We start from the raw sequence: 18,291 nt of genomic DNA, 5'->3' as shown, positions 1-18,291 counted from the left end.
CTGAGGAATGAAGAAAACTTCAGTGATTCATCCAGGAATACACAAATCATGGTTCATTTTTATGGCAAAAGCATCATCCACTTTAATCTGGTTCAGGCCACATATAGGAGTGTTGTGGATTGCAAAAGGCCTGGAGACCATACATTTGACACCTGTGTTCTAGACAAATCTCTAACACCATTTTTTTTCAGAGAAGGTATTGAAACTTTATTACCTGACCTGTGGTTAAAGAAATAAGGCATCTACCACTCAAATCCTCTCTCAGTTAAACATTTGGAGCCCTTTCAGCTAATTTCAAAGAGAAAACCTTTTTGAATGGGGGAGAGAAAATACTCTTATTAGTACACTCTAAATGTTCATGCCAGTATATAATTGTAAGGCCCTGAAATTCTCTGGAACTCAATCTGCCTTAAAAAGATGCTGATGCCAATGTGACTGCAGAGGAACAACAATTTGGCTTGATTTTTTTGTTTTAATGGATTTGATTTGTGGGAAAACACCTTTTGGAAGCAATGGAAATAAGCCTCACTGAAGAGCAGCAGTTTGCTTCTTGTCTTGACTCTCACAACTTTTCAGGAAAAACCTATGGACCAAAATCAATAGGAGGGACTTCAGAGAAAAAGGAAATAAAGCAAAAGACAAAGTACCTTCCTCCTCCCCATGTCTAAAACAACTTTGATGAATGAAGAATCAACCATGGACCTGAAGGATTTCAAGTGCATCTGAGGAATGGTAGGGTTTTGGTTTACCTGGAGCATAAGGTAAAGCAAATAGTATGAGATATGTATAGATGGAAAGATAGGTTGGGAGCACAACTAGAGAACTTGAACAATGATAGGCTAAGAGCTTTTTTTCAGTATTATATCTGTTATAGTAAAAGTGGACATTTATTTTAAAATGGATGAATATGATTATAATCTCCTGGATTATTAGATATGTCAGCATTTTGCTCCTTATATCCCCTAACACCTGACATCAGGTTTTTGTATATCTCTTTCTACACAGAGGAGGTGGCCAGTTCCAATGAAAAGAATTAAGAAAGGATCTGATTTCCTCATCCTGTGGCTTGTTTCATGTCTATTCTTCCATAACTTTGTCTATATTTAATTCTTTGGGGCCATGAAAATACCACTGAGCCAGACAAAGATCCCAAGAATAAGCTTCTTTAGTGGCCTGGAATATTCAAAAGATATTCAAAATGAGAAGCTTTGACTCAGTTCTCATTGGTAAAATCTGTTCCACAATTTTACACTAGGACTGAAGAGATCATTCTATAAAATAAAGTTACTTTTCTTGTTTTACTTATATTATTGACCTCAATGGATGTCACATAAAATAATCCTGGGACAAGTTGTCTATTATTTTTATTTTATCATCAATATTTGGCAGGTACAGAAAGGTAAAAGCAATCAAATTTTGTAGTTGGATAAAAATTTGTAGATAGGATTTCATCTCATGTAGGCTTAGTGAAAGAATCTCTGGGATAATTCTCGCAGCAAATGAGATGACTGAAAGGATATATACTCTCTCTTCTTCCCACTTGTTTTGATTTCTTCCACTTAGTTATTGTATATTAAGGGATTTTTTATTCCATGTAGTTTAAAAACTGATTATTCATTATGGTGGACACATTTACTAAAAACCTTCTAAAAATTTATGAGTCCATATTATTTTCAGGAGATGGATGGTGATGATAATGACAATTTATGATAATTAATAAATATGGATGAGGGCTGAACCTTGGTTTCATTGGAATATAAAACTCTAATGTGATGAAACTACGACTACCAAAAGAAGTCAACATATTCTCTGTAACTTATAGTCTTGGAGAATCATCTAGAGCATAAATGTCAAGCATGAGAATTGCAGGTAAATGTGGCCCTCAGTACTCCTAAGTGTGACTTGAACCAGGTTAAAATCTATTTGGGAAACATTTAACCAAATAAATAAAAATACAATAAAACACAGATATCACATTTTAAAACCAAGTCAATATGAGGCCCTCAGGCATCATTATATATAAATTAATGACTCCTATTTCTATTTGAGTTGGACACCACTGGCCTAGAGCACTGACAGATTATCAGAATTTTCAGGAATCACATGGAATACACATGTCAGAGACAGGACTTGAAACTAAATATTCCTAGCTTTGTTCCTTTTCCACTACTGCCTCTCACAGAGATAATAATTCATGTCTAATATCCATAGTTTTCAGCATAGAGGTACCATTTTAAACCCCTAACTTAAAAAGAATTCTGCAAATTATGACAAGAAGGATGCCTAAGATATTTTATCTGAAAATCCATACAAGATCCTTGGAAAAGAAGTGTAATTTCACATCCCACATGAAACATTTCAGGAATGAGTTCCACCTTTCTTTATCCATATGGACACTGATCGCAAGTCCTGACTTTCATTTAAAATTCACATGTCCCATTCTAGGTGTTTTGTCAGCTTGAGATAATTGGAACAAGTCCTTGGGTTCCAGGTCACTGAGATGTGGAAACAGAGATATTATGAGTCTACTCCCACTTCCAAAGTGATTTTGAGAGGATCTGCTACTCCCCTTAAAGATGAACTCAGAGGAATTAGAGCCTGAGGTGGTTTAATGCAGTGAACAGATGAATTGGCTTCCAAGTTAAGGGATTTGGATATGAATCCAAGCTTTGGCTTTCATCTACTTGCCCATTTGAGGTTCTTCCTATTACTTTGCACTCAGAAGTGTCCTGAAGGATCATTCAGGAGGAGACTGAGATAGAGGAGTTTTGGGAGATTTTTTAGCATCGATGACTTTGAGTTCAAGGACCAGCTCTGATACTCTCTATTATGGTGGGTAAAATATGAAATGATTGAGGAGACAGAGGTTCAAGTTTCTGATCATATTGCTTTATTAAGCAATGGAGGACAACTGCTCAACAAACTTGAAACAGGTCCCCTTAGTTTTGTCACTAGACTCCAAATATAGAGGAAGACAGGATTTTGTAAATTAAAAACAATTAATCAAACAGTACCATTTAATTAAATGAAAACAACCAGGGTATAAAATTAGGCAATCTGATTTCTCATTGCAGGAGAGATTAGGGACTGTACAAGTTGAGAAGAGAAAAGCAAACTGGCACAATTCCATGAAATCAGAAAAAAGGTGTCCTACTTTCCCCAAATTTCTATAAACAATCAAAAGAACATGGAAACAATAATGGATTCACCAATATGGGACATATTTTTAGATAAATCATATAAGTTGCTTAAAATGTATAATTGTGAAAACATTCCTTGTATCAGTCTTTGCATCTGATTGGGTTTCTCTTCAGCATAAACTAGGTCCTTAGTTAAGGATCTTCAAGAAATAGGTATGGGTAGTCCATTTTCCCAACTATACAAGACTAGGTTCAAACAATGCAGTAACATTTTTTTCACAATTCCAAAAACTGAATAAAATTTCCTCACAAGACAGAAAATGGCCTACACCTATAATCAAATAAGGGAGGAATTGAGCTAGCTCCAAAAATGAGTAACAAGATGAAGTCTGTATAGTTCACTCAATTCCCACTATTTGCTGTTCTAATCCCCACAACTCCCTCATTAATGTGGCTAGGATAATTCACTTTCAATCTTTAAGCCTCTGTTTCCTTTTCTCACAAATTGCTTGTATTGTAATTAGAGCATTTAGGTCAGACAATAGTAAAAATAACTTGTATGGAACTTGAAAATGTTAGATAATTTCTTCATTTGGAATTTTTTTCTAAAAGTAGCAAACTTGGGCACACTAGAAACTTGGAATAAAATAGCTCATTAGAAGGAGGGAGAACAGCAAAGCTATGTTTAATAAATTATTGACTTAAAAATTAAGTACTGACCTAAAATAATAGGGGGGAAATCTGCATAAAATAAACAGATAAAACAAAAGCATATTGATCATAATTTTAAATGTTAATGTGTTGAATAGTCCAATAAAATGAAAACATGGCATAGAGAATGACAAAACACAAAAATTTACAAAGCAAAAAAAAAAAATCTAAAAATAAGGGTCTGTTCTTGAGTGCTTAAAGTATAGCCATAATTCAAAATTTTTGCATCCATGCATTTTGTATCCATGAGAACTCTTAAGGTAGAAGACAAGAAGTATGACCCAGGAGATACTATATTGTTGGGGAAGAGAGAAACCTTAATGCATCAATTCAAGACTATTACTGCAAAGGCTTAACAAAGAGGAAAGAGCTTGCTGGGGCAGGGAAGGAACAACTGCCTATAGTCTGAGAGTTTTCTATTTTAACTAATTTTTCTCACTAATTTGATACTAAACTGTTGTTTCCATGCTGTTAAAAAACAAACTATAAGTGCAGTTGATAACTTTTTTAGTTGGTGCACTGTAAAAATCAAATTGGTGAGTTATAAAAATAAAATATTTAGATGGAAAAACTGTTCCAATATAGGTTCAAAATTGTTCAGAACCTTTAACTCGCCAATCAGGTTCAAACTGTTTGGATACTTTTGATAGACGTAATCAAAAGTATCCTCAGTGATGAAATGAAGCTCAAATGTGAACTTCCCTTCAGGGCCAGGCACAAGGATGCTAAAGAGACTCATTATAAAAATAAAATGTTTATTGAAATGTAAAAGGATAATTAAAATATTTCTAATTCTAAGGGATTCTAAATCCACCCAAATAAACTACCTGGTTCCATAAGGAACCACTTCTCATGTATTTCACAGGCTACATTACACAGTATTACTCATGTATTACACAGGTCTCCCTGATATGACTAACCCAAATTTATACTATCTAAATTAAAACTACCTCTATTATCCTTATAAATCTTAACTTCACCTTCAAATTATAAAAAAGCAAAGGCTAGCTGGTTGAGTCTCAACAAGCATCAAGTTAGGATTCTGAGTTTTTCTTTGATCTTCTCATAGTTAAACAATCTATAAAACCATAATAGGTATTCAATAGTGTTTCCCAAGTTGGGAAAGGAAAACACTGAGCTCTTTCAGATCTTTCCCTCAGACAGAGAGAGAGGCAAAGATGTTACCTCCTCCAGCCCTAAGAAAAGTCTCTGAGAGTGTGTCTCTGCCAACTGCCAGAGAGAGTAAATGACACAGAAAAATGGTTATAACTGTCAACATCTGAAATTAACATGCTCTCTCAGCTTCCCTTCAAACTCCAGTTCTTTTTCTCAAGCCAGCCACTTTACTTCTTATCCCTAAACTAATAAAATAATATCTATTTTCTCATATCATCCTTACAGCACTGAGTCAAACTCCTGGTTGCAGTACCCTAATTATAGCTTTGGGGTATCAGAGGAAGGACTAGATAGTCTTTCTAGGTCATTTCCCATCTTAGGATTCTGTGATTCTCCATAAATATATAGGATGTATGTTAATCCTGATGATCTATTTTTATTCCATGTAACATTCTAAATTCTACATTTCTGGTGACATAGAGATAGGAAGACCTTGGTTTCAATCTCACCCCTGATACTTACTAGTTGAAGATGTTCAGCAAATCAATTACATTCTCTGGGTCTCAGTCTCTTGGAATATCATATGCTATATTGAGATAATAAAGTATCAATTTAATTATATATATATGTAAATTTGAAAATACGCTGTATTCATCCACTTCCTCCTCGTCCTCTTCCTGCTGCTGCTTCTGCTGCTCCTCTGCCTTCTCCAGATATTTTGAGTTCCTTATCCTAGTGCTGTATAGGGAGTGGACCTTAAACGTCTCTTCCATGGTTGCCAAGAAGGCCAATTCACATTCACTGTAATGAACTCAGAGTAGAGCATCTTCTAGGACAAGGCAGAAGATTTTTTTTTCTGCTTAAATTCCCTAATATTATTAGGTTTCCTCATAAATAAGAAGCCAGAAAAGGAGCCATGATATGGATCTGTGTTTCTGACAAGAAATGCTGCCAGGTGGCTCGTGTGTTTATCTTATGACCATCTGAGCCAGTAACTGAAGGTCCCTAGATCTGGACACTTGCCACCCTTTCAGTGTCGCCACCTCCAGGCTCTGATGCCACCTTCCTTGCCTTTATTCCATTAGTCTGTTGTCAGAGCAGCTGCTTTGCCTGGCAATGTCTCTTTTTATGACTCTATCAGTTTATCATCCATACCTTTTAGTTGCTTAGAGGTGCTTTTCAATGGCTTGGTAGGATATGGAAGCGATGAGGTAGAGGCAGAGAATGAAAGGCCATTAGATGCTATCACCAACATGTTCTTTATTCTTTAGCAACTCTGAAATGAAGCCTATCGCTATTGATTTTAAGATGTTAAAATTGTTTTTACTGTTTCAGCAAGGAGGAAGGGGAGGGAAGGAAAGAATTCAAGACACCAAAAAATGTTCAAATGAAGCTTATTTCTGTATGGAAATAAGGTAGAATCAAGTACATGTCCTCATTTCTTTAAACTGCTTTTTTCCCTCTCTCCTTCTTCCTGGCCCAACCCAGATTTAAAAAAATATTACTCTCACTTCAGACAAAGGAAGAGTTTGCTTTTGTAAATGGGGGATAGAGAAAAATCATCATATAGCATTATTTTCACATATTTATATAATCAGTCAATAAATCAGTTGGTAAGAATTGTATTGGGAGTCACAAAGAATGAGGATAGGAATAGGCCTCTAGGGGCCCCTTATTTGGTTGTTTCTTATTGGTTAACAAATTTCTATTTTTCCTGATGTTAATTATCCTTGCAAACAAATCAGAAAGTGCTGCATTAATATTTTGAACATATAGGTTGAAAAAACACTGAAATTCTTTTTTTTGGAAGAAAAAAATTTCAGTAAGTTATAAAATTCTTGTTTCCTGGGAATTTTTTGTAAGTGTCAAAATTTAGTTTTCATAGGTGACATACATGTTGTTTTCAACAAACAAAATCTTAATTCATTAACCATGATTGCTTCATCCTATTATTTGCTGTTATCTCAAGGTATAAATTCCACTTAGTGTAAGTTTTATGACTAATAGCAATGGATGTAAATGTATATATATATATATATATATATATTTCAAATACTCTTCTGCATAATTTCGATAGTCTTTGACTGGCCTTGTCTGTAGAGATCTAAGTAGAAAGTCATTGTTTTTACCTTGTTATAGTATGGCTCAGGGAGAGTGTGTATTAGTAATAATAAATATCAGTTGTACCATTTTCTTGTTGTTCCATTGTACTCACATTTTTATTTTTAACTATTATTATTTTTGAATAACACCTCCTATCTTAGTATAAAATAAAATCTAAGATAGAAAAGTAGTAAGGGCTAGACAATTGGGGTTAAATGACTTGCCCAAGGCCAAATAGCTAGTAAGTGTCTGAGACCAGAAGTAAGTCCAAGTCCACCTAATTCCAGCCTGATGTTCTATCTACTGTGCTACTTAGATGTTCTCATCTTCAATTAATATATAATTTCTTTTCAGGAATCATCTTACTTCACTTGATCATTTTGAAATGGTTAGTTTATTTAAAGTTAGATAATAGAGATAAGGTCTTGACCTGTTATTTCATTAGAATAGTGAATTCCCAAGGTAAGGAAACATTCTCTCTGGATGCAGATTAGTGCCTTCTCTGAAATTTATAGTCTTAATGAATTGCCTAGACAATGGAGAATTTAAATGACTTACTCACAGTTGTATAGCTACAATATCAGTCAAGATATAATCCCAGCTCCTTCTGGGTCCAAAACTTTATCTGGAAAACAAGTTCCCTCTATTCATGTCTGCAGAGAATAAAATATCTTACTGCTCCTAGTTCAAACAAAGACCAGATGGCCATTTATTCAGATTATTACAGAGGTGATCCTTTTTAAGTTTGGAATCCATGTAATCTCTTTCTATTCTGAAGAAACTATAATTCCTGAATCCTAAAGGAATCCAGCTAAACCAAACACATTAAAACATGCTAAAGTGCTCTATATACAAGAAGGAGGCAGCAAATAATGCAGTGGCTAGAGCCCTTTGCTTGGAATCAGGAAAATTCCTTTTCATGAGTTCAGATCCAACCTCAGACACTTATTAAATGTGTGACTCTGAGCAAGTCACTTTACCCTGTTTACCTCAGTTTCCTCATCTATAAAATTAGCTGCAGAAGGAAATGGCAAGCTGCTCTAGGATCTTTGCCAAGAAAACCCAAAATGGGGATACGAAGAATTGGATAAGAATGGACAAGAACAATAACAACATGAGTTATTAATCTTCCATCATCAGGTCTCATGCATCAGTGCACTGTAAACTTTCCTCTCTTCTACTATACTTATCTCTTCTTCATAACAGTGTCTATGTACATCCATATGTAAATAGGCATACTCACACATGTAAAGTGTGTACTCATGTGTGAAAGTGTCTTACTTCCAGTACTGTCATGGCATATTGGGCACCCTATTTTGGATTACAATGAAGTTCTATATAAGACTTTTCAGCTGTAAAACCAGTGCTTTCCTATTTCTCTGCCTGGTGTAGTTCAAAAATAAAATCAATAGGGATGCCCCTTGTGGGTCTTATGGGAATATCCCTGGAAGGCAATACTTATTCTCAAATGTGCTCTTAAAATTCAATTAAACAAACACCTATGGATGATCATTGATGTTAACATGTATATGGAGGGGACAGTTTGGGTGATAAGAAGCCTGAAAGACCTTGCAAACTCCAAGGCTATCTTACCTTGTTGAAATTTTGTTTTTAGTGACATAGCCCCTGGATCAATCAAACCAATAAGATTTTTTTTTAAAAATAACTATGAGCTTAATATTTTCCAGTAATTTTAAAGGATCCAAGCTAGTTTTCAGGGCTCATCTAAGCCAAAGTTGAATGTTTTTTCATTTAATAAGGTAAAAATAGTGGGATTCCAGAGTTGGAAAGAATCTTCAAGATCTTGCCCAATCCCCTAATTTTACAACTGAAGAAACTAAGATTCACAGACTTTAACTCATGATTACAAAGGGGCAAAAATATTTCAGGAAGACAGTGTTGTACAGTGGAATGAGTCATTTGGACTGAGAAAAAGAGCCTGAGTTTATGTCCCACCTTTTATACATTCATACTGGGGGACCTTGAACAAATTACTTAATTTCTCATGACCTTGGTGTTCTGATCTATAAAATGAGGGACTTCAATTGGATGGTCTTTGAGATCCCTTCTAGGACTAGACCTATTAACAATGACCCAAATCTAGCTCTTTTGACTCCAAATTCAGGTTTCTTTCCCTAACATCAAGCTTAATTAGAATGTGTATTCCTAGTACTGTATAGTGAGCTCTTTAGAGAGTTGTTCCCTTAACATAGAAAGCCAATATTAGAAAGCACACATAAATGCTTAACAGCATAAAAAGCTATTATAGAGACCTCCATTTGAATACCAGCATAGTCATTTACTACTTGTAAAATCTAATTTTTATACTTCTGGGCCTCAGTTTACCACTTCTGAACAACCAGTGGGAATGAGGTGGATTTATCTAGATGACTTCCAAGGTTTCAAATCTAAATCTCCCATCCTCTGGCACTTATTGGGTGATGTTAAGCAACAGTTAATTTCACCTTGCCTCACTTCCCTTATTATAAATCAGAAATCAAGGAAATGAGGGATTTGGAATAGATATTCATTAAAGTCCCTTCTAGCTCTAAATATGTGATTTGCTGTTAGGTTGATCAATGCTAGTGATAATTGCTGCCTCTACTTGCCAACCTAGCATTCTCTTTCTCAATTCTTCCCTCCTAGTATGAAACTAAGTAAAATAAATCCCAGGAGAGCCAAATTAACAAGCATTTATTAAGTTCTTACTATGTGCCAGGCTGTGTGCTAGATACTGAATATTTAAGAAAGATAAAAGACATCCCCTGGTGTCAAGAAGTTCATAGTGTAATGGAGAAGCAAAATAAACTATGCAGAAACAAGATATATACAAGTTAAAAGATAATCAATGGAAGGAAGACACAAACAATGAAGGGGATTGACAAAAGATTTTTGCAGAAAGTATTACTTGATGGAAACCAAGGAGAGGTACCAGGATTTGAAATGGAGAAGGAAATAACTTCAGTTATGGGAGACAGCCAATGAAAACAGACAGTCAAAAGATGCATTGTTTTGTTCAAGGAATAGCAGGGAAGTCAGTTATTGGATAGAAGAAATGAAAAGAAATAGAGTGTAAGAAGATTGAAGAGGAAGAAAAACTCCAGGTTATGAAGGGCTTTAAAATCTAAATGGATAATTTTGTATTTGATCCTAGAGGTTATAGAAAAAATTGGTGTCTACTAGGGGTGGGGAGATGAGAGATGATATAGTCAGATCTGTACTTTAGGAAGATTTTTTTTTTTTGGCAGCTGAGCATGTACTAGAATGAGAAGAAAGTTGAGTCATGAAGACCAACCAGGATATTATTGAAATAGTCTGGGCCTAAGGTGGGGAGAATTTATTTTAAGATAATGACAGGGTTAAAAGATCAGTGTTTGAGCAGAATTCTATATGGTAAATGTAGAATTGATGGAATTGAGCAACATATTAGGTATCAGGTCATGAGAGAGAGAGAGAGAGAGAGAGAGAGAGAGAGAGAGAGAGAGAGAGAGAGAGAGAGAGAGAGAGAGGAATTGAGAAGGATATCTATGTTGGCTTTCTACGGTAATAGAAGAGTGTAGAAGAGTGTGAAAAAGATAAGATTTATGATTTATTTTGGACATATTGAATTTAAGGTATCATTTGGACAGCCAGTTTGAAATGACATAGGCAGCTGAAATTGTGAGACAGCTATCAGGAGAGAAGTCAGGGTTGGATACATAGATTTGGAAATCACCAGCATAGAGAAGATAATTAAATCAATGAGAGCTAATGAGATCACAAAGGGAATTATAGGAGAAGAGAAGGGAGCTCAGAGTGGAACCTTGGCAGATTCCCATGGTATGGGGGCATGACCTGGATGAAGATACAATAAAGAAAACTGTGGAGTAGTCAGACTTGTAAGAATAGAATCAGAAAAGAACACTGACATGAAAATTAAGAAGAGAGTATCAAGAAGAAAGTGATATGTTCAGTGTTCAAAAGCAAAGAAATCAAGAGGGATGAGAATTGAGAAAATATTATATATAATAATTAATAGATTGTTGGTATCACTGGAGAAATAAGTTTCAGTTAAATGATAAAGTTAGGAGCTATAATGAAGATAGATAAGAGGAGGATTAGAGAAAAGGAAGTAGAGACTGAGTTATTGGCAATTTTTCAAAAATCACATTTTTTTTCAGTCAGCTGGCAGCCAACAATATAGGAGCTGATTTGACTTCACTGATGACTCTGAATGCCCCTGCCTTGGGGAAGTTTTAAGTAAAAATTAATCTTGTTGGTTTATTACTAGATTTATAAGCACTTATTAGTACAGAAGACAAAAGAGAGAAATAGGGTCTCCAGCCTTTTTAACTTACGGTAAAAATTCAATCCCCCATTGCTGCCCCTTGTCAGAGATGGCCAGAGCAGATAAGATGATTCAGGGAGAGTCTGCCCAGAGAGACAGTATGTTCATAGACAGGTACAGAAGCAGAGACCTTCTTAGCTCCTTGAGCTGGTTTTCTAAACCTCCCTCTCAGCCCCAAATCTTTCCTTTGGCCAACAACTTGCCATCTCGCTTCCAGGATGCCGTCACACCAGGCCTTCTCTGGGACACTGGGGTCAGACTGTCAAAAATGTGACTCTGTTACTCTTCTGCCCCTCCAATTGGGTGAGTCTTTCAATACTGATATTTAATTCACATAGACATCACAACCTACCACTGGCTCTATATCTTGCAATGCCAAAAGTTCTGAGGTTCCTGAAGTTATCATCTGTCTTGGAATCTCACCCTTTTAATACTCCATATACCCTTCACACTGTTGGATTTAAGTGAGGCAGAGTTGTGTGAAATCATTAGTCTCATTCTCTCTTCCAGAGTCATCAAAGTCCAATGGCAAGACAAAAGTCAGCATGAATGGTGATTGTCCAAGATGCAATAAATAACCTTTTATGTATGACTAAGTTCTAAGCCTTGCATAGTCTTTGTTTCAGCTGCCTTCATAGTCACTGGAATGAGTTGTTCTCATCTGCCCATTCCTTTGCAGAAAGTCTTTACATGCTTAGAGTAGACAAATCCCCAAACACAGTGAAGGGTTTGAGTCCTATCAATTATCCTTAGCCTGATTTAGCCAACTGCTGAGACAGTTTTACCAGGTTATAGTTGCTGCACAAACTACAGCTCTTTGGAACCACAAGTGTTAATTGAGTGAAAATGGACACCAAAGGTGGATGAGCCACTCTGGAAAGAAAGGGCTCTGCAAGCCCTCATACAATGCTAGTCCACCCTGAACGTCCCATACCCCCCCTCTCTCCTCTCTGTCTGTCTGTCTGTCTGTTTGTCTGTCTCCGTCTCTGTCTGTCTGTCTCTCTGTCTGTCTGTCTGTCTGTCTCTCTCTCTCTCACACACACACACACACACACACACACACACACACACACACACAAACACCCCCCAAGTCAATGAGTTACAGACCTCAAAGGTGATGTTCATTAGACCCAGAGCTTGAACTAAAGATGGAATCTTATGACTGCTCATTTTAGGTTATTTCTACCCCTTCAGGTAGCCTGCCCTAATGAATTTGTCCCATTTGTTATCTTGTTTTCTTTTGTCTTATCTACAGGCAATTTTTATAATTTTATTTTTTTTTATTTTTAAGATTTTTCATTCTATGACTACTTTATTACTCTCCCCCCTTTTTATCAAACCCTTCTGTACCCTTCCCATAGAAGACATTATCCTGCAAAATATATACCTCGTGTCTTTCATTTTTCCATTTCTCAGTTCATTTTCTAAAGGTAAATATTTACAAGTCATTCTTCAAATATTAAATCTATAGTTATACACATTGTTCCTTTAGTTTTCCTCATTTCACTCTTCATTATCTCATATAGTTCTTTCCAAGTATTTAAATTTTGATCTTTCCTTATTTTTTCATGGAGTAGTAGTATTGTATCACAATCATATGCCACAATTTGATTACCAACACCTTTCAATTAATAGATATCTCCTCAATTTCCAGTTCTTTGCCATCCAAAGAGAGCTGCTATAAATATTTTTGAATATAGAGGTTCTTTCCCTTTTCCAATGATTTCTTTGGGAAATAGACCCCATATTGGTGGGGTCTACTCATTTGTTTTTTAATGGGGCCATGTTGTAGGCTACAAAATTCTAAGTGGGAGTTCTTAAAATTTTGAGCCTCGTGGACATCCTTGGCAGCCTAGAAAAGTCTATGCACCTTTTCTCAAAATATTTTTTAAAATAAAATCCATTGGATTACAAAGGTAATTATTCATGTTGAGTTTCAGTTATCAAAATATTACAGGAAAAAATTTCAAGGCCTCACATTAAAAACCCTTGGTTTAGAGGAAGGGTTCCTTCCTTGGATAGTATGGCCAATACAAAATACAAAAATATAATTAGAACACTAAATAAATGCACAGAAAATATTCAATTTTTAAGGAATTGTCCAGGAGATATATCAGGGTCTGTGCCAGATTTTATCCCCTTGGCTATGCTGTAGAGCATCTCTCTATGCTTGCAACCTTCTGCCTTTAAACTCACAGTTCTAGTAATCTTTACTTCTTTGATTCTTTCTGACTGTGAGATGAGGAGGAAGTGTTAAATTAAAAATTTACCAGACTTTAATAGTTTCTTGACCTTGATGAAATAGGAGCTCAAACAGCTATAGCTAGGTGGGACAGTGTGAAGTTATCTGTTTTTCACCATTCTAGGCCCTTGCCCTCACCTGAGAATTCAATACCAACCAACAGTATTTGCTGTTGACCAAACCAGGACTCCCTTTCTCATCACTGTCTTTTCATTCCCTCTTCCAAATATGCTACAGCTGCATTGAGTCATTGAGAAGCACTGTCTCTCATTTGGTTAAACTTGGACCCTAGTCAAAAATCCTTCTCCATTCTCATTTAATTCTGAGATACTCTGGAAGAAATGAAATAGTTTTCTAAATATTCAAGAACTTCTTGATATTTTTCATATTTAAAATATCTCAGTTCAAATTTACCTGGTCCATATTCCACCAAGGGTATTTATCTTACTGATCACAATAAATCTCTGATGCCTCATGAGAATTCATTAATCTAAGAACATTTGAGAAATGGACTCTGGATTTATCAATTACCTAAAATTTTGGTTTCAAATTTGTGACTTTGGAAATACTTCAAAATAATGAAACTGGACTATTCATTAATAGAGTATTTATATTAGACTAAAGAAATATAGGAATCTTAAAGAACACCTCAGTGTTTTGTTCAAAAGGGAATCATATAAGTTGGCAAAAATGCAAGAGATGGACATTCTGGATGCCAAGACCTTTAGGTCCAGGCAGCAAGAGAAACCCAGCAACACTCAGGAAAAAGCTTAATCTTAGAAGGTAATAGAGATTATCTACTCAGGTGAAATGACAGCACTATATGGAAGAGACAAGTTGGAAGATAGCTCTATATGTCTGTATGATTTGATGGACATTATTCCAAATTCCTTCCCTAATTGGTCTGCCCCAGATGTTAAATATCCTATTATTATAGATTATGGCATTGTTTCTTCTGCCATTTTTTTTTGAAAACCCAAATACCCCCACGCAAGATACTACATTAATCTTTTGTTAGACACTCATACTTGAGTACACATTTATTATCAGAGGCAGTGTATTACAATAGAAAGGACTCTGGATACAGAGTCCGTGGATCTGGACTCAAAATCACAACCTTGCTGTTAATTGATGAGCTATCTTGAACAAATTACCTCTTTGGGCTTTGGCTTTCCAATCTATAAAGCAATGGATTGAACTACATGAGTGGAAGTTATGGGGTGAAATATATCAGCTAAATAGAAGGAAAACCTTAACAAATAAAGTCATTCAAAAGTGGAAACTTTATTAGTAAATATTCTGTATCACGGAGGACCATTAGTAAGAGGCTGAAGGACTATTTGGGGGGATATTATAGAAGGAATTTATGCTGATATATAGGTCAAACTAGATTATCTCTCAGGACCCTTCCAAATATGAGATTTTATGATTATGTAGTTCCTTCAACTTTAACATTCTATTATCTCATCATTCTCCTCATTAAGTGCTAGCAGGGATCAAAATAGTGAGTGGATGAGAGGGGAATAAAGGATAATTTCAAAACTTGGGGCTTAGAACAATCTGAGATGAGGAAATCAAAATAAGTCCCTGGGTACCTGCCTGTTTGGGTGGTGGTGTGGACAAAGATCAAGGAATGAGCACAGATTTCAGAAACAGGAGGGGAGTTACTGCTGAAGAGAAGACTGTTAAGAAATTCAAATCAACAAATCTTAAATGAGTTTCTATTAAGTTGGAGGCACATTTACTTCCATTTATGCTCACATAATCATCCAAATGCATTCATTAAGCACCCAATTCTGATGCTATATAAAAAGAATACTACAGATTCTGTCCTGCATTTGAGAAGTTTTTAATCTAAGCTTGTCCCTCAATGACCTCCTTGAAAATTCAGCTGAAAGCCTAAACTACTTCTTAAAAATTATATTCAAAGAAACCAACCCCCCCCACCTCAGCTTTCTGTGTTATCAGTTCCAATATTTTAAAATCCTCACTTTGAGGAGAGTATTCTTGATGAAGAGAATAGTAGTATATAAAATAGAAACCCTGAATTCAGAATCAGGATGCATAGGTCAGATTTTTTTTTCTGTGTTCTTGTGGGCAAACTTACTTAGTTTCTATAAACCTGTTTCCTAATCAATCAAATGGGGATAGTGATAAGTACTTCCAAAAGCAAAGGGCTATTGTGAAGGGGCAAATGAGAAAGTGCCTTATAGTGGTAAAGTACTATAAAAATTAGCATTAGCTGTAATTATTATGGCTAATCTAAAAACCTCTTGCTTTGATGCTCTTCTATAACCTTTCAGATTGACCATTGCTGAAATCACAAATGAACACTTTCTTATCTCTTTTCCTATTTTTAATGGCAGTCATCTATCAGGAAAAATTATTCCCCTAATATCCTGACAGATTATGGCCATCTCCTTATCATCTTCCACATAGTGTCATCTCAGTGCTTGTTTCCTTCAAAGTATTATGCCAATAATTCCCTTACACAGTAAGCTTGAGCCCCAAAGCAGTGTTCTGAATAAGAAGCAGGTTATATCTGGGGCAAAGGGAGGAAAAAATGAATACATGAGAGTGAGAACATTTCAAATGCACTATCACAGTAGATATAAAATTTTTAAAACCTTTAAGTCAACCATGAAATTAGTGAAGAACAGTAATCTATGTTCTTTTAAACTCAGATCTCCATTGCTGAACTTTCCATTTACAAAAATAAATATCCCCCTACATGAAGATTACCCCAATTCCTCTAAGGATATGGTCCTTTCTTATAGATAATATTCTCATTAAAATAATATAAACAGAATGCAGGCTCCAATGAAGGCATACAAGCACATCCAATCTCTGCTTTTTAGAAAAAAAAATCCATCTCCTTGTGTCCAAGTAAACACATCTGCAAGGTTGCCTTCCAATTTTAATTCTGCAAAGCATGACCTGTATCAGGGCACATAGCATTTGAATCCTGATGGCTGGAGAACATACATGAGCAATAGATGTTTGTGTAGACATAGGCAAAAATTGACTTCAGCAGCTGTTGGCAATTTTCCTCTTTTCTCTGGGCTTATTTCCAAGTCCTGGAAACTCAGGAGGAGACCACATACTTTTTGACATAGGACCTGCTATACCAATCAATCCCTCAGACCGCTATACCAATTATGAAGGGATTCTAATTGACACTTTCTCTCCCTCTCTCTGGGCCAACAAGAACCAGCCCTATTGGAAATTATTTAACATACCTTCTCTCATACATTACCACCTGTCTCAAATGCCCTTCTATTCCTCTATTTAGCCAAATCCTGCCCACCCCCCAGCTATTAGTACTACCAATCACTGTTAATGTCTTCTCTCTAATATTATTTTCAAACTATTCTGCATGCATCTTGTTTATACATAGATATTTACATTTTGTATCCCCCATTGAACTGTGAGTTCCTTGTGGACATTTTGTTTTTGGTTGCTTTCTTTGTATTCCCAGCATTTAGCACAATATCTAGCACATAGTAGGTGATTAGAAAATGTTGATTTATTTGAATTCTATATGTCTTGTACTTACTCATCTGTAAACATGCTGTATTTCTTCATTATAGCACAAGTTCCTCAAAGGCAGAAACTGATTCACTTTTACATTTGTATCTCCAACATCTAATAGATTCCTGGCACATGATACTTAATAAATTTATATTGATTCATTGAAGTCCTACTCCTTCCTCCCCTATAAGCATTTCTTTGTCTATCTCTGTACATTTTTTCAATTCATTTCAATAAAAATCCAACATATATTCATTAAATACTAACCACATACAAAGTATATAGGGCAGAGTACTTGGTGTTAGCACTATTCTGAAGAGGTCAGTACCATGGCCAGGGGCAGAGGCAAACCTGAGAACTGTGAGCTCAGTCAGGACTAAGACAATGAATAACCCTGGAGTTGCTTTGTGCTGTCATTATGTACACTTGGGAATAGAATGTAGTGGGATATTAAAGAAGAAGGAAAAACTATATCAATAGACTTAACTAGACAGGCTGACTTTTATAGCTATATACAGTTTGAATTTTTTACATTAAGTGCAAGATGCAGGTCAACCTCTGGGACTTGAGAATGGAGCTACTGAATTTTCCATTCACCAAAGTCAAAATTATATTATATGTTTCTCTTACATGGGAATGTTTTCTATTTATCTTTCCCATTCTGATAATCAGCAAGGAAGCAGTCAAAGAATAACATATGTTTCTGAGTGCCACTTCCCCATGTGTCTAGTGTTTTTTAGCAATATCTAGTACAATCCCTATCTGACAAAGGGTGTCATGATTGTTCAGAGGACTCAATATGTAATGAAAAAAAGATCAGTTATGGATACATTTCCAATATAACATTTGTTTTTAGATTCTTCCTCAAAATCTTCATAGCAAATTCTGAGACCCAATATAACATTCAGGAGACAGAGATGAAATAAGATCTCCTTGATAAGACACTGACTATATTCCTAGTATTACTATTAAATGGCCAAAGAATATTTCTAATTATTTTATTAAAATGTATGTTTTAGGTAGAGTTTTTTCACTCAGTAGTTATAATATAGATTCATTCAGGACAAGAACTCTGACATTACTTTACATTTGACATTAGCAAATTCACATAGTAGTGTTCA

The 18,291-nt window shown here is 35.5% G+C and overlaps 1 long non-coding RNA gene across 1 annotated transcript in view; it reads right to left on the bottom strand.

The window, feature by feature from the left end:
* LOC103094766 (uncharacterized) overlaps positions 1-17,531 on the bottom strand; it is a 52,121-nt gene extending 34,590 nt beyond the window's left edge. Inside the window, exon 1 of the long non-coding RNA XR_001626599.2 lies at positions 17,196-17,531. This is a non-coding gene — a long non-coding RNA (uncharacterized LOC103094766). The remainder of the gene's footprint in view (positions 1-17,195) is intronic.
* Positions 17,532-18,291: the final 760 nt, after the last annotated feature.

The sequence above is a fragment of the Monodelphis domestica genome, chromosome 1, assembly GCF_027887165.1.
Source record: "Monodelphis domestica isolate mMonDom1 chromosome 1, mMonDom1.pri, whole genome shotgun sequence".
Lineage (NCBI taxonomy): Eukaryota > Metazoa > Chordata > Mammalia > Didelphimorphia > Didelphidae > Monodelphis > Monodelphis domestica.
Note: the sequence above shows the minus strand (reverse complement) of the source record. Positions and strands in the feature narration are given on the sequence as shown.